General features: G+C 45.0%; 1 long non-coding RNA gene and 1 other non-coding gene across 2 annotated transcripts; one reads left to right on the top strand and one right to left on the bottom strand.

Annotated features, from left to right (window-relative positions):
• The first annotated feature begins 17557 nt into the window (after nucleotides 1-17557).
• On the top strand, nucleotides 17558-17621 carry LOC118667778. Its single transcript, XR_004971372.1, has one exon. It is a non-coding gene; the product is annotated as a U7 small nuclear RNA (small nuclear RNA).
• A 4554-nt stretch (nucleotides 17622-22175) lies between these two features.
• Nucleotides 22176-26268, bottom strand: LOC118667275. The gene is made up of 2 exons (XR_004971208.1): nucleotides 24728-26268; nucleotides 22176-22384 (listed from the first exon to the last, which is right to left on the bottom strand). It is a non-coding gene; the product is annotated as an uncharacterized LOC118667275 (long non-coding RNA).
• Between the last annotated feature and the right edge of the window lie 239 nt (nucleotides 26269-26507).

Raw genomic sequence — 26507 nt, 5'->3', positions numbered from 1 at the left:
CATCACAAAGCCTTTGATGATGATAACGATGATGCTAATGATATGTCAGCCACCCTACAAACACATAATGGGTACCTGACATTTTACCCGCATCATCTCATTTAGTTCTTCCAACTAATATTATCTCCATTTTACTGATAAGGAAATTATTGCTTAAAGAAGTTAGATTACATCCCAAAGTCACATGGGCTCATAAGTACCAGAGTTAGGGCTCAAAACCGAGACTGTCTGACTTTAAAGTTCATAGATTTAACTATCTGTTTTACTACCTTTTCCTACCTTATAGTTTTCTGAGCATTCTTGATCTGAGCTTCTTGTATGGCAAATATTACTTCATTTTTAAATTTTATTGTTCATGTGTACACATCTTTTCTACAATATTTATTCAGCAAACTTTTATAGAACATTTATTTCTTGCCATACCCTTTACTAAGAATTGGAGCCATAGAGGAGAATTAAACAGAAGTCCTTCCTTCAAGGAACTCAGTCTAATTGAGGATGATAGACAACAAGTAAATGTGAATATAGAATACAATACAGTGTGATGATTTTAATATCAATATTTTCAAATGTTCTGAGAGTAGAGGTAAAGTACTTCATTCTGCTGCCATAGAAGTGGAAAGATAAGGGCTATAATTCTCTTTATTCATAACTGCCTTAGAATGAGTCTACTTAGAATGTCAATAAGTAGAGTTAGGAAAATGAAGAGCATATATATATGCTCAATGGTGCTGCTTCCCACCCTACTTGGCCTTTACTTTTTTAACACCCCAGTACCTTTATTCACACCTCTTGGCTGTTTGGTGCTCTTCCCTGGTGTCTGCCCATCCAGAGAGTGGGCCATATGCTTGAACTACCTTCCTCTCCTACCTCTAGTTCTACTTCTTTCATATTTAATGAAATAAGGTAGTAATATATTATCCTTTCCAATCCCTTCTCCCTCCTTTCTTCCCTTTTTCCCTCTCTTTCATGCTCTTCTTTTTTCTGCAATTTGTTGACTACCTACTCTGTGTTCCAAACTATGCAGGGTTCTATAGATACAAAGGCAAATATAAAAAAAAACCCAGCATACAGAGAAAATTAAGGGAACACAGAGGAGGAACATCTAACCAAAATGGAGAGATGGGGGTCAAACAAGTCTTTCTGGAATAGATGATCTTGAGCAGTTTTGAAGGGTGAATAGGAATTAACTACTGAGACACAGCAAGGCTAAGAGGAAACAAACACAGGCTCTGGAGTCAGGTCTAAGTTCATTCAAATCAGGTTCTGTGTGACCTTGAGCAAGTTACTTAAAATTCCAGCCTCATGTCTCTCACATAGAATGGACAGCATAACACCTACTTTTCATGACTATTATGCGGATTAAGAATGATGACTATGTATGAAAAAATGCTCAAAATCACTGATCATCAGAGAGATGCAAATTGAAATGACAATGAGGTATCACCTAACACCTGTCAGAATGGCTACTGTCAACAAATCAACAAATGACAAGTGCTGGTGGGAATATAGAGGAAAGGGAACCCTAGTACACTTCTGGTGGGAATGCAAACTGGTGCAGCCATTATGGAATTTCCTCAAGAAATTAAATATGGTACTGCCATTTGACCCAGTGATCCTACTTCTAGGAATATATCCTAAGAAACCCTAAACACCCATCAGAAAGAATGTATGCACCCTTATGCTCATAGCAGCACAATTTACAATAGCTAAGCTCTGGACCAGCCCAAGTGCCTGAAAGGGCGAGGACTACGCCCTCCACCTTGCCCCAGGGTAAGGGCTACGCCCTCCACCTTGCCCCAGGGTAAGGGCCATGCCCTCCATCTTACCTTGGCCATGTGCTCAGCAAGCTTCTTCCTGGAAGATAGTCAAGGGAAGTGCACGCCATCACTATGACCACATCCTGTGTAATGAGACACTGACTCGCGCCTGGCCAATCGGCAGGGCCCACAGTCCTTTCTCCTCCCCTTACCCCAACCCCCTATAAAAGCTCTCTCCACACAGAGTTTTCTCTCTCTCGGCCACTGGAGCTTACCGTTGCATCGGTGAGTGTGGCAGGGGAGCCAAACCTAGGTTTGAAATGAATGACTCTTTGCTTTTGCATCGGACCCGCTGGCTCCCTGTGGGTTCTTGGGAATCATGAAATCTGGGCACAACATGCCCATCAGTAGATGAGCTGTGGTACATTTATACCATGGAATACTATGCAGCAGTAAAAAATAGAGTCTCTTACCCTTTGAGACATCATGGAGGGACCTGGAGAGTATCATGGTAAGTGAAATAAGTCAGTCAGAGAAAGATAAGTATCACATGATCTCACTCATATGTGAAATCTAAGTAATAAGATAAACTGTGGATCAAGAGACATGGAAGCATGGAAGAGTGCGGAATCTCGGAGGGGAAGCACCACTCAGCCACAAGCCCGGCTGACGGCTGGCGAGCGCAGCAGCAGTCCTCCACAGCAGTGCTAAGGATGTCCAACTGCGGCTTAGGCCTGCTCACCACGTGGGCCTAAGCCGTCAGTCAGACATCCCCAAGACTGCTACAGGGCGCAGGCTGGGCTGAGGGGACCCCCCCACCCTCCAGTGCATGAATGTCGTGCACCAGGCCTCTAGTCCTATCTAATAAAAGAGAAACATGGTAATTAGCCGTACCTCTGCTACCCTTCCCATTGGCTAATCAGGGTGATAGGCAAATTACCTGCCAGTGAAGATGGCGGCCGGCAGCCAGGCAGCTTGAAGTGAACATGAGGCTTGCTTGCTTCAGTGACAGAGGAAGCCAACCTTCCTGGCCTGCTGCTGCTGGGCTCTGAGCTTGCAGTTTGAAACATTGTTACAAATATAGAAGGTAAACAAAACCCCAGAAACCTGCTTTCAGCCAGATGGGATCTCAGAGCAGGAGATGAAACAGTGTTTCGATTATAGAACCCAAACAAACCAGATACCTGCTTTCAGCAGTGGAGGCCTCAGAGCTGGAGCCAAGCCTCAGAGCTAAAGCTGGCCCAGAATTTAAAAAAAAAGAAAAAAAGGAGCGGTTGGGAGTTCAGTCACCCGCCAGCCTGAAAACAGCCCTCAGCCCCTCACCCTGGCTGGCCAGGAACCCCAGTGGTGACCCCCACCCTGAAGGGGGTGTGACCAGCTGCAAACAGCCATCAGCCCCTCATCCAGGCTGGCCAGGCACCCAAGCGGGACCCCCACCCTGATCCAGGACACCCTTCAGGGCAAACCAGCCAGCCCCCACCCATGCACCAGGCCTCTATCCTATATAATAAAAGGGTAATATGCCTCCCAGCACCGGGATCAGCGGAGCCGCGAGGCCTCCCGGCACTGGGATCAGTGTGACAGGGGGCAGTGCCCAAACCCCCTGATTGCCCTACGGCTCTGTGTGTGACAGGGGGCGGGGCCACAACCTCCTTATCCGCCCTGCTCTGTTCGTGACAGGGGAAGGCGCCCCAACCCCCTGATCAGCCCTGCTCTGTGTGTGACGGGGTAGAGCCATAACCTCCCCATCGGCCCTGCCCTGAGTGTGACAGTGGCGGCGCCCCAACCCCCTGATCCGCCCTGCTCTGTGTGTGACAGGGGGCAGTGCCCCAACTCCCCTATCGGCCCTACTCTGTGAGTGACGGGGGGAGCTCCTCAACCCCCTGATCAACCCTGCTCTGTGCGTGACAGGGTACGGAGCCCCAACCCCCTGATTGGCCCTGCTCTGTGAGTGACAGGGGGCAGTGCCCAAACCCCCTGATTGGCCCTGCTCTGTGCGTGACGGGGTGGCGCCGCAACCTCCCCATCGACCCTGCCTTGAGTGTAATAGGGGGCGGTGCCCCAATCCCCCAATCGGCCCTACCCTGAGCATGACTGAGGGTGGCATCGCAACCTCCTGATCCACCCTGCTCTGTGCATGACAGGGGCGGCGCCCCAACTCCCCAATCGGCCCTGCTCTGAGCCTGACCAGGGGCTGCACTTAGGGATTGGGCCTGCCCTCTGCCACCCGGGAGCAGGCCTAAGCCAGCAGGTCGTTATCTCTTGAGGGGTCCCAGACTGGGAGAGGGCACAGGCCAGGCTGAGGGCCCCCCACCCCCAGTGCACAAATTTTTGTGCACTGGGCCTCTAGTTATATATAAAAGCCTAAGCGACCATTCGACCATCTGACCGGTAGCTATGATGCACAATGACCACTAGGGGGCACACGCTCCAACTGGTAGCTATGATGCACACTGACCACCAGGGTGCAGATGCTCAACGCAGGAGCTGCAGAGCTGCGGTGACTTGGCAGCTGCGGTTCTTGGGTGACGCACCCAGAACCAGAGAGGAGGGAGCCCAATTCTGGGGTGCATCACCTGAGAACCGCCCTCTCACAATCCAGGATCCCTCGGGGGATGTCCCAATCCCCACAGGTTTTGGCCCGATCCCCACAGGCCAGGTCGAGGGACCCCATCAGTGTATGAATCGTGCCTCTAGTTAAAATATAAGAGCTTTTATGTACAATTATCTGCACTTCCCGAAGTAGAATGCATACCACATTTTGGGAAATGCAGACCTATGTAATGAATCAGTGAATTCTAGGTCATGTCCAAATCTATCCTAAAACCAAACTGCCCTTTGATGTGGGTGGTTTATAATTCAGAAAGGACAGAGCAAAAGACCTGGCCTGTCATGGACCCACTATTACTCATATCAGCTACTCTCAGTGTCATCTCTAGTTGAAAACTGGCCCATCCTACTTTTGCTATTTCTTCACCGATTGGAGTTTTAGCTACTCTAGCATAGAATATGTACTAAAACCTAATGATGCTTTAGTACCATTTGGAAACTTCAACTCCCTGTTTCCAGCAGATTTTATCCCCTTGACTTGGAATTTAAAGTTAGAATAACCTAGATTATTTCCTGCCTGAAAGAGACCACTGCTGAGGAATTGCAACCTTCCACATGGTTCAGCACCGCAGTGCCTGCCGGATCCCCTGGCACAAGGTATACAGTCATCGCCTGAACCAATCAAGTTAGAGGTGCCTCTGGCTAGAACTGCTGCCACTAGGTGGATGTCAATGGCAACTGCACCACTCTCATCTGTCAACTAGGTGGTGAGTTTTGGCTCTAGCCCCTCCCCCCCCCCCCCCCCCCCCCCCCCCCCCCCCCCCGGAGGCAGCCTACTTGCTCCCTAATTCTCTAACACTCTGTGTTCCCCCTCCAAGTCCTCCTCTGGGTGAGTTAGCACTGGGGATGTTTGCATACCAAACACAGCTAATTGACATTCTGTCACAATCTGTTCAACAAATGGTAGGCTTGTGTGTGTGTGTGTGTGTGTGTGTGTGTGTGTGTGTGTGTGTGTTATACTGTGGTTGTATTTTTAGCCAGGTTGGGGAGGGAAGGAAATTTAGTCACTTTAGCAGGCAGAAAATGTATTGCCAGGTCTTTTTTGCCTGGCATTCTCCTAAGTGGCGGTGAGCACCTTTAACAGATGGAGCTCAGGATGTGCTCAGACCTGATTTTATCAGCATATATGCTGGGCAAGTTCTACGTGAGGATGAAGACTTCCTTTGTGCTTTTTTATGTTCTGCATTGTCACCATTTATTGTTAGTACTCTCATCTCATTTCAAGGAAGCTTGCCTGGCTCAGCCATGACAGACCCCTCTGTGGGAGTCACGTAGCAAAGACTGATGCTCCACCGGGAAAAAAGAAGGGGGCAGGCCTGGTCTAGCACTTTGTAATAAGCCCCGCCCCCCACCAGCAAAAGCACACCTTATTCTAACATTTAAGTCTCAGCATGTTCTTGATAATCAAGAGAGAAATTAAAACAAACCAAGACAGACTAGCCATCCTCAATGACTGCCAACAATACCCAGAACTACCCATAATTCTTCAATCTTAAGGGCCTTGGACTTCTTGATAGGATGTCCAAATAGGATGCTATATGTTATTACTGATACAGACTTTATCATTAAAATTAGACACTGCACTTCACTTCTCAGGAAACATTAATAAGCGCAACTACCACCCTGAAGAGTGTGTGGTTAGTGGATAGAACCTGGACTCTTGGATCAGAAGATAGGTAGGGTATCTATTTTCACAGAGCACCTATTAGCTCCTGTTTTTCCCAGTTCAGATGGGCAAGGAGGCTAGGGAGACTCTTGTCAGAGTAAACTTAAATAACTTGGTCATTCTAACCAAGGCAGACATTTTCCTTTCTAGAAAATTACACGCCTACCCTGACCTATGGAAAAGTCTATTCCATTTCCCACTACCAAATATGGCACCCAACTGGATTTAGTCATTTCTCTGAGGAGGGACAAATAGAGTGAACCTTCACTAATCTAGTCAATTTAATTCCCCTTTAGTGGGAATTAAATTAAGATCTCAATAATACATGATGACAGTTCTGCTTTCTAGACTTATAGAGAAATTATGCCTCTAGCTCTAAATCCTAGTTATCTTTGACAGAGGAAATGAACAATTGACCAAGTAATAGAGCTGCCATGTTGTAGGGAGTAGGAGTCGAAAGAACAGATTGATGACTAGGTGATGGGATAAGTAAGGAATGGGCTGGAGACTTTTTGGTGTCAGACAGATGCTGAGCTGGGAGAAAGAGCTATTTGTTTTGGAAATTACTTGCGGAAGCTGATAATTATACTTCATGGAGTTACATGAGCCAGGGACACAGTAAACACTAAGTTTCATAGAATTTCGTAGCTTAATGTCATCTAGTCAAATTTCCCAAGAGATACCTGAAAGCCCCTTACAGACTCAATTTGCTAGAAAATGTTTCTGATTTTAAACATTTTGTTAAAGAAAAGCCAACAGAAATTTTAAAAGTAACCCCAATATGTTATAGGTCTTACTACTTCATGACCCTGGGAAAGTTGCTTCATTTCTATGAGCCTGTGCTCAAAATATGACCTTGGGCAAGTCGCTTCACCTCTCCCAATATTCATTTCCTTATCTATAAATAACAACCCCAGCTCTGTCATGTCTAATCCACAGGGTGGAGAACAGGCTAAAGAAGATAGAGATAGAAGTGTCTTGGTTACCATAGGCATGGCATACTTTTAAAACACAAAAAATGTTGCTATTAGCTTCTACATTCCCTCACCAGCCGTACAAGCATAGTAATGTTTCATCCCACTCCAGTCTACTAAGAGGTTTCTCCTTGCTTGTAATTCTCTCCATAGAGCTACCCACAGATGGGTCTCTACAAGAGCATTCTCCAAAGCGGTCAGTTCTGTTTTTTCACACACACACACACACACACACACACACACAAAAAAAAAAACAAGGAATAGGTTTGTGCTGGTCACAGCGTCTGCTGGGGGAGAAGCCAGTGTACAGTGAGGCTTTCAGTGGGAACAGCTGCAGGCCTCTTGCTTTTCCCTACATCCTCAAATACCAGGCAGGGCCACTTGTCCATAGGCCTCTGTCAGCGTGGGTGGACCCAAGGACCACGGTGGCAGCAAACCACACAGAGGATCCTCATAGTCTTCAGTTTTGGTCACAGTAGAACCTCATAATGGCAAAGATTGTTGTTCATGCTAACGGGCCTTTAGCAAGTGTTTATTATGAGTCAGGCACTGTGCTTGCAACTGGGGTGAGAGATGAGTCAGATGTGCTGCCTGCCCTTGAGACCTCACAGTTCAGTGGGAGAAACAGACTCATGTGTGTCATACACAGGATGCGTTATGACCAAAGTCTGCAGTGTTTGGGCACAGCTGATGGATCACTGAAGTCTGTTTGAGGGTTCAGGATAGGCTTCTCAGAGGAGAGGAAATTTAAATGGAACCTTAATGGGCATAGAAATTCCCAGGGGAAATAAAGTGTGTATGTGAGGGGGGTGGCATTTCAGACAGGGGGAACTGTAAATGCAAAGGCTCAGAGATGTGAAAGGGCACCTCAGTTCTGAGTAATGGAGAGGCTGGAGCATGTGCTACATATCAGGGTGGAAAGACCTGAAACCAGAACTGTAGTTGGGGGCCCAAGAGCAGGCCTTTATGATGTCATGGCAGCCACTGAAGGGCTGTAGGGAAGAGGTCATGGTCAGGCAAGGTTCTTAGAGCATTTAGGTGGCAGTGTGGGGTCTGTGTGAGAAAGGAGGGAAGATAAATTAACTGAAGTATTGACTAAAGGGACAGATTCTAGAGAGATTTAGAAGGTAGAACTGATAGGTCTTATTATGAGAAATTCTAAGAGCTTCTGGCACAGGAAATTAAAAGAGAAAGAGGCAGACTGAAAATTTAGTGAGGGCCCATAGGTAAGATGACAAGATATCTTAAATCAAGCAAATCAGACCTTGAGTTCAACTTCTTGACTGCCTGGCCAAGATGGCCTATGCAATGTATGTGGACAGGAGGTCAAAAGCTTTTATTTCTATAGTTACAAAGATGAATTCAGCCAGTGTGGCTGGCTGGGCCAGTGTTCCCCTATCCTTCCCTCCTGCCCTACATCTTAGCCCCAAAGTTAATTGCTTTATCAAGGAGGATGCCTTCCCCAGACAGAAAAAGGACCACATTGTGGTTAATGATTGATAAATAGCTGTGCTGGGATCTCCATACTAAGTGCTCTCTAGATCCAAGCATTATCACTAAGAACTGCAGAGCTCAGAATGCTCTGTTGCCAACAGCGTATAATTACAAACCCACCATGGGGCGAATTCTCAGAATTGGGTGTTTGAGCTGGGCCTTGAAGGAAAGCAAAGGAAAAATAAGTACACTAAAGTGATAACCTGCCTGGTTTGTCCTTTTCTAGAAGTACATCTAGAATGCTCTAGAGCAGAACTGTCCAATAGAGCTTTCTTCAGTGATACAAATGTTTTATCCAATATGGTAGCCATTAGTCACATGTGGCTATTGAATACTTGAAATGTGGCTATGGGACTGAGGCACTTATGTTTTTACTTATTTTTTATTAAATTTAATTAGTTACCTGTAGCTAGTGGATACCATATTGGACAGCACAGCTCTGGAGCCCACTGAGCATGCCCAGATTCTGTTCCACATGCTCATTCTTTGCTTCATTCTCCTTGTGACCCTTGCCTGTCTCTGTCTTGCCTACTCCCTCGAGTTTGATGTACTAATTGGCTAGCTTCCAACACTGCTTCTGTTTCCTAGTTATTGATTTCCTCTCTCATCACAGCAGAACTCTGGCCTATCTTCCAAATGACTCATACTTTAATGCCTCCCAACCTGTGCTGGTGTGTGGGTCTGGATAAGGTAGCTTCACAGAATTCTGTCCTGCCACATTTGGCCCTTGACTAAGTCTTATTCACTTCCTCCTTTCCTTTCCTCGTTGTTTTTTTTTCCAGGCCACTTTAACCAGCCAGTTAGTAACCTGGAATATTTATTAACCTTTTTCCTCCCTGACAACTTGAGTTAGAGGAACTGTTGAGGTGGAGGTATGTGTATTGAGGATGGGGAGGGAGGGTTTTAACTGGTTGAATGAATACTTTGATTTGAGGTCTCTGGTAGTAAGTGAAGGGCTCCATCCTGAGGCCTTTTCTGCCAGATGTTTTAAACTTTGGTTCATATAAAGATAGCAATATTGATAAATTGGTACATTTGTAGATGGAAAGGATTAGTTCAGGATACAAAGAGGCTCTTGACAGGCCAAAGCATTGGGACAAATTTAACATGATGAAATGTAATGACGACAAATCTCAGACAGATTTAGGTGAAAATGGCCAATTGCCTGAGTATCAATGTATGCTTTAGAAGACTTGGGTATGTAGCTGATTATGAATCAGTGCTGGATAACAAGGTTATTTACTCTTGGAAAGCACTAATAGAATTGTATCCAACAAGAGCATCCGTATGCAAAAGAGACCTGCTTATTTCCACATTGATCAGACTGCACCTGGATCATGGTTTCAGGTTTTGAGCAACTCACTTTAAAAAGGGGAGAGACATTGACAAACTGAGTTGACCACAGAGGTTAAGGGACTGGTAGCCTGTCTTATAAAGACCTGAGAGAGCAGGTCTATGGGAGAGCGGACTATGGGGACTGGGTCCCTTTCCTCAGTCTCTGAAGGGCAGTCACAGAGCAGAGAACAGACATCTCCAGAGGGCAGAGCAACAACAAACAAGTGAAAATTTGAGCAGATTTCAGCTCAGTATGAAGAAAATGTTTCCAACTGCCAGAACTCTGATTTGGGGCGGTTTAAGCTGCAGAGTGAGAATTTAGTAGAGACCCTGGAGGAACAACGTTAAACATGCCCCAAAGCCAGTCTGCTCAAATATTGATTGTCTCCACAGTGATGGATAGTTCATTCAAAATGTGTAGGCTTTATACTTGCTCACCCCAGTTAGTTTACAGGTTCTATATTAAGTGTCAGACTCTCCTCATTCTAGCTCAGCATTCTAATTAAGTAACCTTGGCTCTTTGCATGTGGGAAACAGGTTTCAAGCACAGAACCTCTAGCACCAAGCAGAATGGCAACATAATTTTAGCTCCTGAGCAAAATGGGTTTCATAACAGCACCAGTACAGTGTGCACATTAACATTTGAATATGCTGGATGATAAGTGTGCTAATTTCTCTGAGAAGAATACTTGAAGAATAAAATAAGCTGGGATCATTAGAGGAGAAAGGGGCTAGCAATTTATGGCACTGCTGCTGCTTGGTGCTCAAAAGTACATGATGTCTCTCATCACAGTTAAAAGATAATTACTGTGATTATAAATGTAATGATAGTGGCAGAAAGTGATCAGAATTTTATTGGAAATAAGTTTATGGTACAGTTGTGTTTTTTTTAAACCACATTCAGATTTATCACTAATAAATTAAAATGTGACCCCATTTGGCTGTTTGGTTCCTTTGAGCAGTCTAAATGTGAAGCCATTACTATATTCTGATCTCAACTTTGCAGAAAGCGGCTGACAGAGTTTTCCTGGGAGATGAGACACTGAGATGGGGAGGCCTCATGTTGGACATAGGGACATGATAATCCCCTTGTGCTGGAGTCGTCGTTGAAAGGGGGCTGGCGCCCCACGCCTTGACCAGCAGTTCTGAGTCTGGTTTGCAGACCTCTCAGGGATCCTGATACTCTTTCCAGAGGTCCAGAAAATCAAAATTATTTTCATGTCATTTGACTTTTTTTTTTTTTGAGGGTATGCTTTTGTTTTGTTTTGTGTGGGTTTTGTTTGTTTTTTTTTTTAATCCTCACCCAAGGTATTTTTCTATTGATTTTTACAGAGAGTAGAAGAGAAAGGAAAGAGAGAGAAATATCAATGGGAGAGAAATGCATCGATTGGTTGCCTCCTGCACATGCAGCGACCAGGGCCTGGTTCCGGGAGGAGTCTGCAACCGAGGTACATGCCCTTGACCCGGAATCAAACCTGGGACCCTTCGGTCCGCAGGTCAATGCTCTATCCACTGAACCAAACCAGCTAGGGCTCATTTGACTTTTTAACGGTATTGAAAGGCTATATATATTACATGAGTTAATTTATATGAAATGTCCAGATCAGGCAAATCTACAGAGACGGAAAGCAGATACACAGTTGTCAGGGACGAGGGGAGGCCAGCTGGGGGAGTGATCATGTTCTGGAACTAGGTAGTGGTGGTGGTGTTTGCACAACACTGTGAATGTACTAAATGCCACTGAATTGTATACTTTAAAGTGGTTTAAATGGTGAATTTTATGTTATATTAATTTTACCACAATAAAAAAATTTAAAAAGTAAAGGTTGCACATTGTGCTGTATGAGAGGCTCTTCCCATCCAGACTTTAAGTTGCTTGGGAGTTTTCCTGGAAGTTCTCTTTGCCAGGTCTCTCAATAACTACATTCTTAAAGTAATGAAACATTTTTCTTATTCTGCTAACATTCTAGGTTACTGGGGGGGAGGGGGGGGGGACATGCAACTCTCCATCACAGATTCTGTTTCCAGGGAACCCAATCTCTTACAGTACTTTGGTCGCATTCCTTATATCATATTCCTGATATAAGATCTTGGCACGTTGTAACTGCAGTTAAATATCACTTTTTGTTCATGTGTCTGTCTCTCCTAAGAGGTGACTCTTAAGGATAGGAGTATTTTCTTATTATCCTTAAAGCCCAGTACACACACACACACACACACACACACATACACACACGAATCCAAATATGGTGCTAATTAATAACTTTGTGTTAAGTACTTTAAAAAAGGCATTCCAACGTTATATACATTTTATAGATGCTTAAACTGAGGAAACAAAAACTTTAGGCCGTGAAAAGATGTTAAACAGCAAAACCATATGATAGCATCTGGTATCAAATATGGCACATGGTTGGTGGCCAATAAATGCCTGTTTCTTCTGATAAAAGGAAAAATAATAATCTTAACATTCTTATGACTTGTTAAATGTTTCCATCTCTTTTTTAGACCTCATAGAGTGTCAGAGCTGGTTATCTCCTCATGTGAGCTAGAGATTGGGCAGGGGAGCTCCAAGGTGCTCCTGTGAAAGAAATATGAACGTGGAGCTTAAGGGGAGAGATCAGGAGTAAGGAAAGAAGTCTCCCAGATGCATAAGAGCAAATAAGTTAATCAAGAGAGAAAGGGTGGCTTAAGATGATTATTCAACCAGCCATTAGGAATCCCCTACCCAGAAGAAAGGCCAGAGGCAGGCAGGAGGCCTGGGTGCTAGGTTAGTCAGAGCACAGTACAGATGCCCTGGAGCATGCATTCTCAACAGGAGTACGGCAAGCTTCAAGTCAAAGGGCACTTTGAGGCTTCCCACAAAAACCAGCTGTGGTCTCTTGTCCTATCCCACCTAGAGGAATCTCCCCAAAGGCAACTACCACCAACTCTTTTGGTAATTTCTTCTGATGTTTACCTGCATATTTTTATAAAAACCTGCTTCTGATGCTATTTCTTGAATTTTTCCACTTTAGACAGTATCTACTGACATCCTACTATTAGATTAGAATTTAGTTCTCTGCTACCACTCCTAAAAGCCTAGTGGGCACTAATAAAGGGAAACCAAGTGATCCATCTAAAAGGAAGGCAGCTGCCACTCAGCAGGTTATTGCCAAAAAATACAGCTCCTTGTTGGCAGAATGTGTCAAGGTATGTTCATTTGCAAGTCACTACAACTGAAAAACTGACCTATCAGTGAAGCTCACACTAAAAGTCTAGGGCAACTCAAGCTTCAAGGTTGGTTTGATTCAGCAGGACTCAGCTGCTGGGAATATTCTTGCTCTCAGCCTCAGGAAACACTTGGTTTACACCCGCTGCCAGAGTGAAGCAGGAAGTTAGTGACTGGCTAACGTGAGAATACAAATGCCTGCCCCCCTTATTTCAATTTGGAACAACTCTGAAGGGCATGCCCATTCTTAAGGTCCTCGTGGGATCAGCTGAGGCCTTGGTTGTAACTACTAAGTTGTAATTATTGTGGTGGTCAGCTTCTTCCATGCTCACCCTGTCTTCTTCACGTTGCCATAGGTGGATGACCTGAGAGCATTCCCCAATAAACTTCTGCATGCAACTCTCCATCACAGATTCTGTTTCCTACAACCAAGAGTGGGGGCGGGGGGAGCTCGGTAATCAGTCTTTCCCAATGCACACAGGTTGAGTCAGGGAGGATGGGGATGGTACAAAAGTTTTAATCCTTATTAAAAAAAAAAAAAGGAGAAGAATCGTATTGGGGAGGCAACTACACGGACCTTTTGATCTTTCAAGAGAAGCCAGAAACCGTTTACTATGTAAAAAGTCTCATAATGTTTTAATGTTGGAAAATAACTGAGATATTTTTAAATGCTATAAAGAGCCAACAAGACATGGTCCAATACCCACATTTCAGCAGTTTGCAAACTTGGCCGGAGAGAATACAGGTGTGTTTTGTAGCTCAGAGAGCAAAGCTAGGACTCTAGTTATATGAAGTCAACATGTCAGTTCAACCTAAGGAAGTTTCCTAATGATTTGAGCAATATGGAAATGGAACAAAGCCCTTCAGGGAAAGGTGAGTTCCTTGGCACCAAAGTTCATGTTTGAGTCTGTTAGAATTTGAGCTATATGATCTTTGAGACCCAGGTTTTGGGTTCCTTCCTGGGTTGGGGCTCTATGAGAGGCAACAGATTGATGTTTCTCTCTCTCTCTCTCTCTCTCTCTCTCTCTCTCTCTCTCTCTCTCTCTCTCTCTTTCTCCCTCCCTCACTCCCTCCTTCCCTCCCTCCCTCCCTCCTTCCTTTCTTCCCTAAGATCAATAAAAATAAAAAAGAACAAGAAAGAGAACTTGGAAATGAAAATATTATAACTGGAATGAAACAAATTTGATGCCATAGCCAGTTTTGCTCAGTGGATAGTGTTGGCCTGCAGACTGAAGGATCCCAGGTTGGAACCTGCAACCAAGGTATGTGCCCTTGACCGGAATCAAATCCGGGACCCTTCAGTCTCTATCTACTGAGCCAAACTGGCTAGGCCAGTGGTCAGCAAACTGTGGCTCACGAGCCACATGATACCGACACAAAATACCAACTTCTGCGCATGGGCCACGAAGTTTCAATCGCACTGTATATGAGCGCCCGCATGTGGTACTTTGTGGAAGAGCCACACTCAAGGGGCCAAAGAGCCGCATGTGGCTCGCGAGCCGCAGTTTGCCGACCATTGGGCTAGGCCTGCATAATCATTATTAACATGTTTTTATTGATTTCAGAGAGAGGAAGGGAGAGGGAGCCATAGAAACTTAGATCAACTATTGCCTCCTGCATGCCCCCTACTGGGGATTAAGCCCACAACACAACCGGGGCATGTGCCCTGACAAGGAATTGAATTGGCAATCTCTTGGTTCATGGGACAATGCTTAACCAACTGAGCCACACCAGCTGGGCCAGCATTATATGTATATACTAGGGGCCCAGTGCACGAATTTGTGCACCTTAAAAGGAACTGTGGGCCGCGAGGTTGCGGTGGGCACAGGGGCAGGTCTTGGCCCATCCTCTGTGCCCTCACCCGGCACCTCCCACTGAGGCCCCTGGTCCCATGACTGCCAGCAGCCCCACTCCCACCTGCTGATGGTGCTGACCCCACTCGCACCCGCTGACTGCACTGAGCGATTGGGGCCTGCGCCAGCAGCAGGTGCAAGTGGGACCGGCACCGTCAGTGGGTGCGAGTGGCAACTGCTGCCCCGATCGCCCCTCAGGAGCAGGGGGAGGTGGAGAAGCCCTGAGGGGTGATCGGGGCCTGTAGCCGGCGCTTGCACCCGCTGACAGTGCCAAGTGATCTGGGCCGGCGCTGGGCACCAGCAGCAGGTGTGAGCACCCAGCAGGACCACAGCACGTGGGAGCAAAGAATTTCCAGTAACCACCAGAGGCTCACCCCACTCATCTGCTCCACCATCCTGCTGTGGCCGATGCCCAACATGTTCTGCGCTCTGCCGCCTGCTGCTGACACCTGCCAAGTTCTGCACACACACCCTGGTGGTCAGTGCATGTCATAGCAACTGGTTGTTCAGTTGTTCTACCATTCGGTCTATTTGCATATTAGGGTTTTATATATATAGATATATGTTTTTTTAATCCTCACCCGAGGATATTTTTCCATTGATTTTTAGAGAGAGTGGAAGAGAGAGGGAAAGACCGAGAGAAACATTAATGTGAAAGAAACACATTGATTGTTGCCTACTGCACACACAGACTAGGGCCTGGGCCAGGGAGGAGCCTGCAACAAGGTACATGCCCTTGAGCGGAATCGAATTCAGGACCCTTTGGTCCTCAGGCTGACACTATCCACTGAGCCAAACCAGCCAGGGCTAGCATAGTATTTTTAAGGTGCATCCATGCTGTAGCATGTATCAGTACCTCATTCCTTCTTATGGTTGAAAAAATTCCATTGTATGGATATACCACATTTTGTTTATCCATTTATCAATTTACAGACATTTTAGTTGTTTCCAACTTATGGCTATTATGAATAACGCTGTTATAAACATATGTGAACAAATTTTGCATGAACATATATTTTCACTCTCTTGAGTTTATACTTTGGAGTGAAATTGCTGGATCTATGTTTAACTTTTTGAGGAATTGCCAAACTGTTTTCTGCAGCAGCTTCACCATTTTACATTCCCACCAGCAATGCACAAGGATTCCACATCCTCACCAACACTTGTCCATTTTTAAGATAGCCATCCTAGTGGGTGTGAAGTAGTATCTCATGGTGGTTTTGATTTGTATTTCCCTAATGCCTGATAATGTTTAGCTTCTTTTCATGGGCTTATTGATCATTTGTATATCCTCTTTGGAGAAACGTCTATTCAAATTCTTTGCCCATTTTTAATTGGGTTGTCTCTTTGTTGTCGCGTTCTAATATTTCTTTTATATTCTGAATACAAGTCCCTTAGTAGAAACATGATTTGCAAATATTTTCTCCCATTCCATGCATGCATTGTCTTTTTTTTTTAAATATATATGTATATTTAATCCTCACCCTAGGATGTTTTTATTGATTTTAGAGAGAGAGGAAGGGAGAGAAACATCAATATGAGAGAAATATCGATCGGTTTCCTCTAGTACCTGCCTGGACTAGGGATTTAACCTGCAACCTAGGTATGTGCCCTGACCAGGAATTAAACCCGCAATCTTTTGTTGTATGGGATGACACTCAAGCTAACTGAACTACCTGGCCAGGGCTGTCTTTTACTTTCTTGATGGTTTCAATGGAAGCACAAACGTTTTCAATTTTGCTTAAGTCCAATTTATCTCTTTTTTTCCCTCTGGTATGTTAATGTTTTTGGTGTTATATGTAATCCAAGGTCATGAAGATTTATCTTGTTTTCTTCCAAGTCAGTTTTAGGTCTTATATTTAAGTCTTTGATCCATTTTTAATTTATTTTAGAGAGAGGAAGAGAGAGAGAGAAACATCGATAGGTTGCCTACTATATGCACCCCAACTAAGGACTGAACCCACAACCTGGGTATGTGCCTTGATGGGGCATTGAACCCACCATCTTTTGGTGTATAGGACAACGCTCCAACCGAGCCACACTGCCAAGGGTATCTATGGCCCATTTTGAATTAATTTTTGTATATGGTGTGAGGTAGGTGTTCAACTTCTTTCTTTTGCATGTGTATATATAATAGTCCCAGTCCATATGTTTAGAAAAGACTGTTCTTTTCACATTGAATTATCTTGTCACACAGGTTTTGCCTTTGTCATTAGTTGAAAAATGATTGACAAAAAAATTTTTAAAGGTAATACCTAGTTTAGGCAATGGTGAGGGAAGTCTTAATCACTGTTCATGGGAGTGCAATAGTAGTACAGCTACTGAAGTGAAATTTGCTATGCATATCCAAATCTGAAATACATACACATGCTTGGATTCAGAAATTATACTTCTAGGAATTTATTTCAAGGAGCTAATTACACAAAGATGTTATGTATAATGGTGAACAACTGGAAGAAACCTAAATGTCAATCAGTAGTAGACCAGGTAAATAAATTATGCTACATCCATACAGAGAAATATGACACAGACTTTAAAAATGATGAAATTAAAAAATAATAAAATATAAAAAATAAAAATAAATTATGAACTAGACATATTTATTGACTTGGAGGAAACTATGATTTACTGAGAAGTAAAAAATAAAAGCATGTTACAAGTGCTTACAGCTCTTTCTGAATTTGCCTAGTATGTCTTCTGGTTTTATACCAAAAGGTCCTCCCTAAAAAAAAAAAGGCACCTTACAAAGCACCACTTATGCATTCATATAATATACTAGGTGCCCAGTGCACGAATTCATGCACCTTAAAAGGAACTGTGGGCCACAAGGCTGAGGTGGGCACAGGAGCGGGTCTTGGCCCATCCTCCGTGCCCCCACCCGGCCCCTCCCACTGTGGCCCCTGGTCCCCTCTCTGCCGACAGCCCTACTCCTGCCACTGCCGCCACCACGCCGGCACCACTCACACCCGCTTACTGTGCAGAGCAATTGGGGCCAGCACCAGCAACGGGTGCGAGTGGCGGCTGCTGCTCTGATCGCCCCTCAGGAGCAGGGGAACGTGGAGAAGCCCTCAGGGGTGATTGGGGCCAGAAGCTGCCGCACTGGCCCAACTTGCACCCCCTGCTGGAGCTGGCCCCAATCACTCCGCACTGTCAGTGAGTGCGAGCAGGGCTGGTGCTGGGCGCCGGCAGTGAGTGAGAGCAATGGCTCCAGTGCCGGCTGCGGGTGTGAGCAGGGCTAGCGCCAGCAGCAGGTGTAAGCACCGGGTGGGACCACGGCACATCAGAGAAAAAAAATTTCAGTAACCAGAGGCTCGCCTGGATGACAGTGACCAGCACCCCGCCTTGGTCTGGCGTCCCCGCTCACCTACTCCACCATCCCGCTGTGGCCAACACCTGCCATGTTCCGCACGCGCACCCTGGTGGTCAGCGCATGTCATAGTGACCGGTTGTTCGGTTGTTTTGCCATTCGGTCTATTTACAGATTAGGGTTTTAGATGATAGATAGATAGATAGATAGATAGATATTTACATATGCATATACATTCATGGAGAAAATATTCACAAAAATATTAACAGTGGTTGCCAGTAGGTAATGGGATTTAGACTGGTTTTTATTTTGTTCTTTATACTTTTTTTGCATTGCATGAATTTGCTACATGAATATGCATTGTCTTTATATTCAGAAAAAGAAAAGCTATTTTCATTTTGTAGGAGCATATCAAGGAATATATATTGTACAGGACAATTCAAATGGCATGGTACTATGTTCACAATATATTGTTAAATGAAAAGTGCAAGTTACAGTATCATCCTGTTTTAAAAAAATTTAATGTAATATATACAGTATTTCCTAGGTACTATGATAGTTTATTTTTTTACTACCTACTATTTCTGAAGTAAGGATGTCTTATAATCACTATGAATATTTAATGCAGTGGGTTTCCCCCTTGCTGCCTCCCCGAAAAGCTGTTATTAATGAGATGATGCTTCTGGCAATCTGAGACTTGAGAAAGTGCCATATGTGTATAGAGAAAAGACTGGAGGAAAAGACACCAAAACGTGATCAGTGTGTGCTTAGTCCTGAATTGAGATTTTCATTTTCTTCTCTTTGTTAAGCATAGTTTCCAAGTTTTCTATAGTATATACATAGATAGACCTAAAAAGAAATCTGGCTGCCCTGCTTTCCTTCTTTCTTTATTATTTTTTCTTTTCTTTAAAGATCTAATTGGCTTTAATAGATGATTCATGAATTGGACAGCACTTCATCTAGCAACTAGAAATGTGCTCCTGCCCTGCTTTTCAAGAAGTAGAGTGTGGGGGGAAAAATAAGTAAGAGTGTGAGGGTATTTGGGACGTTTGGCCTTTACCAAAATGAGACTAGAAAATTAGCGAGCACACACACCACCTCAGGAGTGTCAGAGTCTAGAGTGAGGGAGGACTACCTTGCATGGACACCAAGGGGCCTCTGGCCTGGCCGGAGCTGGCAAAGCAAGCTTGAGAACAGATGGGGAAGTTCAGTCAGCAGGGGTAGGACTCTTGGTAGTTCTGTGTGGACAAGGAAATCCCTGTGAGGGAGGAGAGAGTCCAGATGGTGGGGATAGTGGCTAATTATGGAGGAGCAGCATATCCAACACTGTGGGACCACTCAGACATTTTCCCGTCTAGCTCAGGAGCACATTCCCAGTTCATGATGAGCGACCAAGGATTGCATGAAACAGAAAATTAGTTCACCCCTTTTGAGAAGCAAAACTTACATTGGTTTGGAGTGAGGCCTTTCCTCAGTCAAAGGGGCAGGGCAAGTACAGGAAACGAAGGACATAGAGCAGAGGTGGAGGACTGATGGCCACAGCAGGACTTCTACAGCTCCTGAGAAGACCAGCAAGCTCTGGCCTCGGCTTAGGGTAAGGAGGGAATGGGCTTGCAGTGACTGTCAGGGCACAGAGGAGGGTGCCAGAGGAGGGTGCCAGGCACAGTGCCTGGCAGGAGCTTCACCCACATGATCGTGTGTAATCCTCACAAGCCTCATTAGAATCCTTCTCTAAAAGGGAAAAATAGCCTGGCCACGGTTGCTCAGTGGTTGAGCGTGGACCTATGAACCAGGAGGTCACCACTGCATTTTTAGTCAGGGCACATGCCTGGGGTTTCCGGCTCAATTCCCAGTGTGGGGCTTGCAGGAGGCCGCCGATCAATGATTCTCTCTCATCACTGATGTCTATCTCTCTCCCCCTCTCACTTCCTCTCTGAAATCAATAAAAATATATTTATAAAAAATAAAAGGGAAAAACATTCAGCAAAGTTAATACTTGTATTTATCGTATTAACTCACTGTTTTTTGTAATGGGAGGTGGGAAAAACAAGTCTCAAAAAAAATCTTCAATCTGATCTTAATGTTGTATTTTCAAAACTATATGCAATATAGAAAAAAAGCTGCAAGGATATACACCTTAATGGTGGGTGTATCTCGATAGTAGGAATTTAATTTTTAAATTTTATTTTCTGTGTGTGTTTTTTTCTCCCCTGAATCCTGACAATGCGCATGTAAATCTTCTTGAAGCAAAGAAAACAAAAAGGTTTTACAGAAGCGGTTGTGAGGACTAGTGGATCAAAGTAATGAGAATGAATTACAGTGAGACCTTAATGATAGAAAAATCCAGATTCTCACTAGCTATGTGAGTTCCACTTGGCTTCTCCAAGTCTGTTTCCTAAACAATAAAAGGGGATTATAGTCTTGTCCCAGTGAGCTGTTGCCAGGATTAACTGAAATGCAATATACATGAAAGTCCCAAGCACAGTACTTGGCATAAAGATGGTGCTTAATAAATATTAAACCCGACTCTTGATAGTCACAGCTCTTCCTTGCTGCCCCAGGACGGCTAGCACCTACAGCTGTCTCAGAGAACAGAAAGGAATCTGGTTCCCTTGTCAAGGGCCCTTTATTGGACCTGCGGCTGCCTACACACCTGACACTCTCCACTCCTCTGTTTTTACCATCTAGAGACTTCTAAGTTCTCATTCTTACCCAATTTTCATCTATTTGCCTCTCCCTCTCCTTTTGTCTCAACAATCTCAGCTGCCTAGACAGTATTCCTGAGTACATGCGACATTATTTTCAACATAACACGTATTTGCAGAGCACCTATGTAGGGCGCGGCTATAGGGTTAAGCCTTGGAATGACCTGTTGGCAAAGCCAAAAACAAGTCCCAGTTTAGAGGGCACAGTCCTCTTAGCACAATTAGGCCTGACCTTATGATGCTCCCTAGATCAGGGGTGGGCAAACTTTTTGACTCGAGGGCCACAATGGGTTCTTAAACTGGACCGGAGGGCCAGAACAAAAGCATGGATGGAGTGTTTGTGTGAACTAATATAAATTCAAGGTAAACATCATTACATAAAAGGGTACGGTGGTTTTTTTTTTTTTAGTTTTATTCATTTCAAACGGAATGGATCCGGCCAGCCGGCCGTAGTTTGCCCATGGCTGCCCTAGATCCTTCCTAGGTAGCTAATGGGCTGTGGGAGGTGCAGCAAGTGCTGCCAAAACAAGTGAAACTCACAAGAACATTGTAACTATGGTGACCACTACCTTGTTTACCTCTGGCTATAAAATAAAGGCTCAGCTTGCCTCTGGATCTCTCTCTGTGGCCTCAGCCAGGCACAGGAAGATCCACCTAGCCCAGCCATGGGCAAACTACGGCCCGCGGGCTGGATCCGGCCCGTTTGAAATGAATAAAACTAAAAAAAAAAAGACCGTACCCTTTTATGTAATGATGTTTACTTTGAATTTATATTAGTTCACACAAACACTCCATCCATGCTTTTGTTCCGGCCCTCCGGTCCAGTTTAAGAACCCATTGTGGCCCTCAAGTCAAAAAGTTTGCCCAGCCCTGACAGTGATGGCGAACCTTTTGAGCTCGGCGTGTCAGCATTTTGAAAAACCCTAACTTAACTCTGGTGCCGTGTTACATATAGAAATTTTTTTATATTTGCAACCATAGTAAAACAAAGACTTATATTTTTTATATTTATTTTATATATTTAAATGCCACTTAACAAAGAAAAATCAACCAAAAAAATGAGTTCGTGTGTCACCTCTGACATGCGTGTCATAGGTTCGCCATCACTGACCTAGACCCAGTTATTCTCTCTGTCTGTCATTTCTTCATCCTTTCGCCGCCCTCACTCAGGCTTTCGAACCCTTGGCTGAGCTGGCTCGGCACATGTGGCGCCCAACACTGGGCCTGAGTTCGGGGAAACTACAGTTGTCAGGTGAAAGGATGCTCCAGTGAAGCATGCGCAGAAAACAAGAAGGAAGGTGAGGAGCGAAGTTCAGTGATATAACTAGGTGTAAAACATGGGAAATTCAGGTTCGCAGGAAAAGAATTTATACGTATCCATGCGTAAGGCCACGCTCCAAGCACAGGGCTGTTCTGTGAGGTATGAACAGCTTTTCCAGTTGTTGGGTTTTGTGAAATCTGCCCATGGTTTTCTGAGGAAGGAAAGGTAAATGCAGAGGCATGGGAGAAGGTAGGAAAACAACTAAGGTCCAGGGAAAATTCCTGCCTACTTTACCCCACTGCAGCCTTTCCAGCCAGCTCAGTAAACCTTTATCATGCCACCCTGGGAAGCCCAGGATTGGCAAGTTCTTCCTGGGGTGATAGAGCAGGACTCAGGTAATAGCGGAAAGCGCCAATCCTACTCTTAAAATGAATATAAGAGAGCATTTGGGGTTTTTCTTTTTAATGCCTGTTTTGGATTGAGTAAATGGATTTTACTTAGTTTTAACACATCAAAGTTCTTGACACAAAAAGAAAAACTAACAGTTTGACTCAAAGTTAAGGTTTTATTTTGAAGTGCTAAGGCTCAAAAGTAGAACCAATTCACAATAAAAATGTAAAGCTGCATAATTTGCAACTTTTTAAGTTAAAGTAGGAAGTCGTAAATACAGAGGAACATGTATGTTTATATGTATCTAGGAAGCCAGAGCTATTTCTTCAGGTTCCATCATACCATGTTTAGTAGCCTATTCTTTTAATGCAATGATGGAGAACCTATGACATGCGTGTCAGAGGTGACACGTAAACTCATTTTTTTGGTTGATTTTTCTTTGTTAAATGGCATTTAACTATATAAAATAAATATCAAAAATATAAGTCTTTGTTTTTCTATGGTTGCAAATATCAAAAAATTTCTATATGTGACACGGCACCAGAGTTAAGGTTTTTCAAAATGCTGACACGCCGAGCTCAAAAGGTTCGCCATCACTGTTCTAATGAGTTCTCACCCCATTTAGCCGAGTTAAAATAAGCTGTCTTATTGAGGCTTCATGTGATATCTTCTGATTTAACATTTTGGAGCACCTGACAGCATTATCAGGGATGAGGAGGAATGCAATAGCAAGCTCTAAAATGTATACCCTTTGATGAATGGTCAGAATTCCATCAATATAAACCTTTTTTATAAAAACAAAAAAAGGGGGGAGAAGAATGTTCTATATTTTACAATGCAGAGATTTGTACAACCTATGTTCTAAAGATGGCCCAGGCCTCCTACTCCCTATTTATATCATCCAGAAATATCCATATGAGCTCACAGTCCAGTTGAAATTTTAGAACCTTCAACAACTCCCATGTGTTGCCTAACTGCTATAACAGGTACACACACCATGCTATGGAATGTCAGAGGGCAGATTGAGCAATGGATGCACATGTGTATAGGAGAGGACGGTTAGTTTTTTAAAAGTAATGATTTCTTCCTATGTTGTACACTAGCTTCATATACTGTCTTTACAAAAGAGAAAGGGTGCCATTTTGCTAAACTGATTTCACAGCCAGTTAGATCAACGCCTGAATTGGGCTATTTCCTCTCATCTTCAGATGTATTAAAATTTGTTCCCAGCAACAAATTTGTGGAAAGTTCGGTCATCTGATGGTTTGACCAATGACCTGATGGTGCTGAGGCACTGGAGAGGAGAGCAGGTCCAAGGAGCTACAAATGAGAGTGTTCCCCTCAGACAATTTGCAGCTTATTGGGATACACACACATTCTGATTAACAGGCAGTTTTAACACTCAAAAGGGACCAAAACCAGGCATTATTTGACATTTGCATTATTTATTAGACAACCGTGTCAATGGAAGTAAAAAAAAAAATATTTCATCTATAGTTCAGAGTCCCTAATAAACTAATAAGCTGTTTTCACTTTTCCTTATTCCTTCCAGTCCTTATTCAAATCCATAAATCCATGAACATGGTAATAACCATGGATTAGATACAATGATAGTCTATATTCTACTTCTGTCTCACACCCAGATGCATACTCGTCAAGTACCGCAATATTCAAAACCAGGGCACTGTGACAGCCCCTTCAGGCCTGTGGCCTGACAGTCCAGTGGAAGACGCTGGCAGGGTAGTGAGACACACCCTGTTCTGCCCGTGTTATTTATGCCTCCGGCAGTGAAGCCCCTGACAAAGAAGCATGTCACTGGAACACATGCTCTTTGTTCATGGAGGTGCACGCCAGCACCGGCTGTGTCGGAAGGGACAGTACCGGGTCTGTAGTCTCTCCTCCTCTGGCTTTTTTGCTTTCTATTTGCTGCACATTGTGGTTATGTTTATTAATTACTTTGTAGCTTAAACTTATAAAACACACATTTATCTTGTGAGGAAAGAGTCCTTCATACCCCTGTGAGTTGGTCATAGAGGATAGGGTCCCAAGATTTGCCTGGCTTTCCCCTAAGGATCAGTACCACCTCCCCCATGAGCCACCAGGTTACCAGTCTCTCTAGCACAGAGCTACCATGACCCAGTGTCCGTCAGCACCTCCCCCTTACCTGCAAGATGGCACCTGCATGTTCTTTTTGGTGTTAAAGGTGCTCTACAGATGTTCCTACCTCATGTTCCAAATCAGGCCCCCATGCTCAGACTTCATTCCAACCAGACTGCATCGCAGAAATGATGGCAGGCTTTAAGAGTTAGACCCATCTGGGTTTAAACCCTAGCTCCTCCTCCTGTTGGCCATGCAGGTTCAGTTCCTCATCTGTAAAATGATTAAAATACAATCTATTTCACAGAGGTGTCTTTGGATTAAATGAGAAAGAACCTATCAAGCCCTAAAAATGGATGATCCATCATTGCTTTCGAGCTCATGGAACTGATTTGCAAAGTTTTTCATAAAAGCCTTCATCTCACAGCCTTGTGGTTCTCATAACCTTATAGTTAGTGCTCGTGTGACATCCTGAAGGGCACTTTCCCTCACCATTTTCCCGTCACAGAGATGTCTAAGACTAACATTTTAAGACTTGGGAAACTGCATACCAGAAAGTTTTTGCCTTTTCCAGAGCCTTTTTAAAAACGTTCTTTTGCTCTGAAAATTTAATTACATATTTTTTTAAAAATTGATATAAGTGGTTTTGTTTGCCACAGGTAGAATGGGAGGGGGAAATCTTTAAGAAAACCTTAGGTTGATGCATAGAATTGTTTTTCTCTATTCACAAGTTGTTCCCAATCTTTGGAGCCTTTTGTCTATATTAGAAATAACTCGGTATCTGATGAGACATAGGATGCATTTACTTACTTTAAGCTGAATATAGGTCTGTTACTCTAGGTCTGCAAAGCAAACTTAATGCTCTAACCCTGGCTTTCAGGGAGTTCTCGGAACCGGACCATTACAAAGGCTACCTGCCAAGCTTCACCCAAACCGAGACCATCAAGAATTCACACACCTCGCAGGGGTCCCCCCTAAGGAATAATGGGATAAAAGTCCAGGGACAAACTGTAAGACTCCGAGGCCCCATTAGAAATGCTAATTGCTGCCTTGCCAGCCGACATTTAACTGTTAGAAACCCGGGGAGAGTCCACTGAACCCGGGGACGCCCGAGGGCTCCTCTGTGGCTCGGGCAAGTGTCCGCAGTTGCACCCGTCCCCGCGCAGGCCGACCCCACCCGGTGCCACGCGATACAACGCGGGGCGACCGCGATGCCGCTCCCGACGGGGGTCCCTCTCAGCCCTTCCGAGACCAACCGGCCGAGAGGACAGCGGGGACCGCGGGGGAGTGGAGGGTGAACCCGAAAGCCCCATGTCCCCGCGCCCCCTTCACGTGTCCCACTTTCGCGGGCGTCGGGCTGGCATGGCCGAGCCTCCGGAGCGGGACCTGGCCTCACGGACCCCCGAAGCCGGACTCTCCAGCCTCCTCTCCCCACGAGCCCTCCGGGCCAACGTCCAAGCGAGCTGGGCCCCCGGCGAGGGGGGCCGGGAGGGGGGGGTGTCTCAGCTCGGCGGTGGGCGGGGAAGCCCCCGGAGGAAGGTCTTACATCAGCCACCCCACGTGCAACCGGAGGGAGGGGAGGAAGTCGCCCGGGTCCCCCGGGCTGCGCCTGGCCCCCACCCCCGCCCCGCCCGCCCGCCCGCCTCATCTCCCCGCCCCGTCCTTGCTGCAACCGCGGCCACCTAGTCGAGCGAGCGGCGCCGCGCGGGGCCGAGTGAGCGAGCGGAGCAGCCGCCTGCGCCGCGTCGCCGGTTTAAGCGCAGTGCGGCCTGCGGCCGGGGGCGGCGGTAGTGAGGCCCGCGCTGCGCTCCAGCCCCCTTTTCCCTCCATGGTTTCTCTCAGCTCCT

This window comes from Myotis myotis, unplaced genomic scaffold (genome assembly GCF_014108235.1).
Source record: "Myotis myotis isolate mMyoMyo1 unplaced genomic scaffold, mMyoMyo1.p scaffold_m19_p_12, whole genome shotgun sequence".
Classification (NCBI taxonomy): Eukaryota; Metazoa; Chordata; class Mammalia; order Chiroptera; family Vespertilionidae; genus Myotis; species Myotis myotis.
This window is presented reverse-complemented; position numbering and strand designations above follow the sequence as displayed.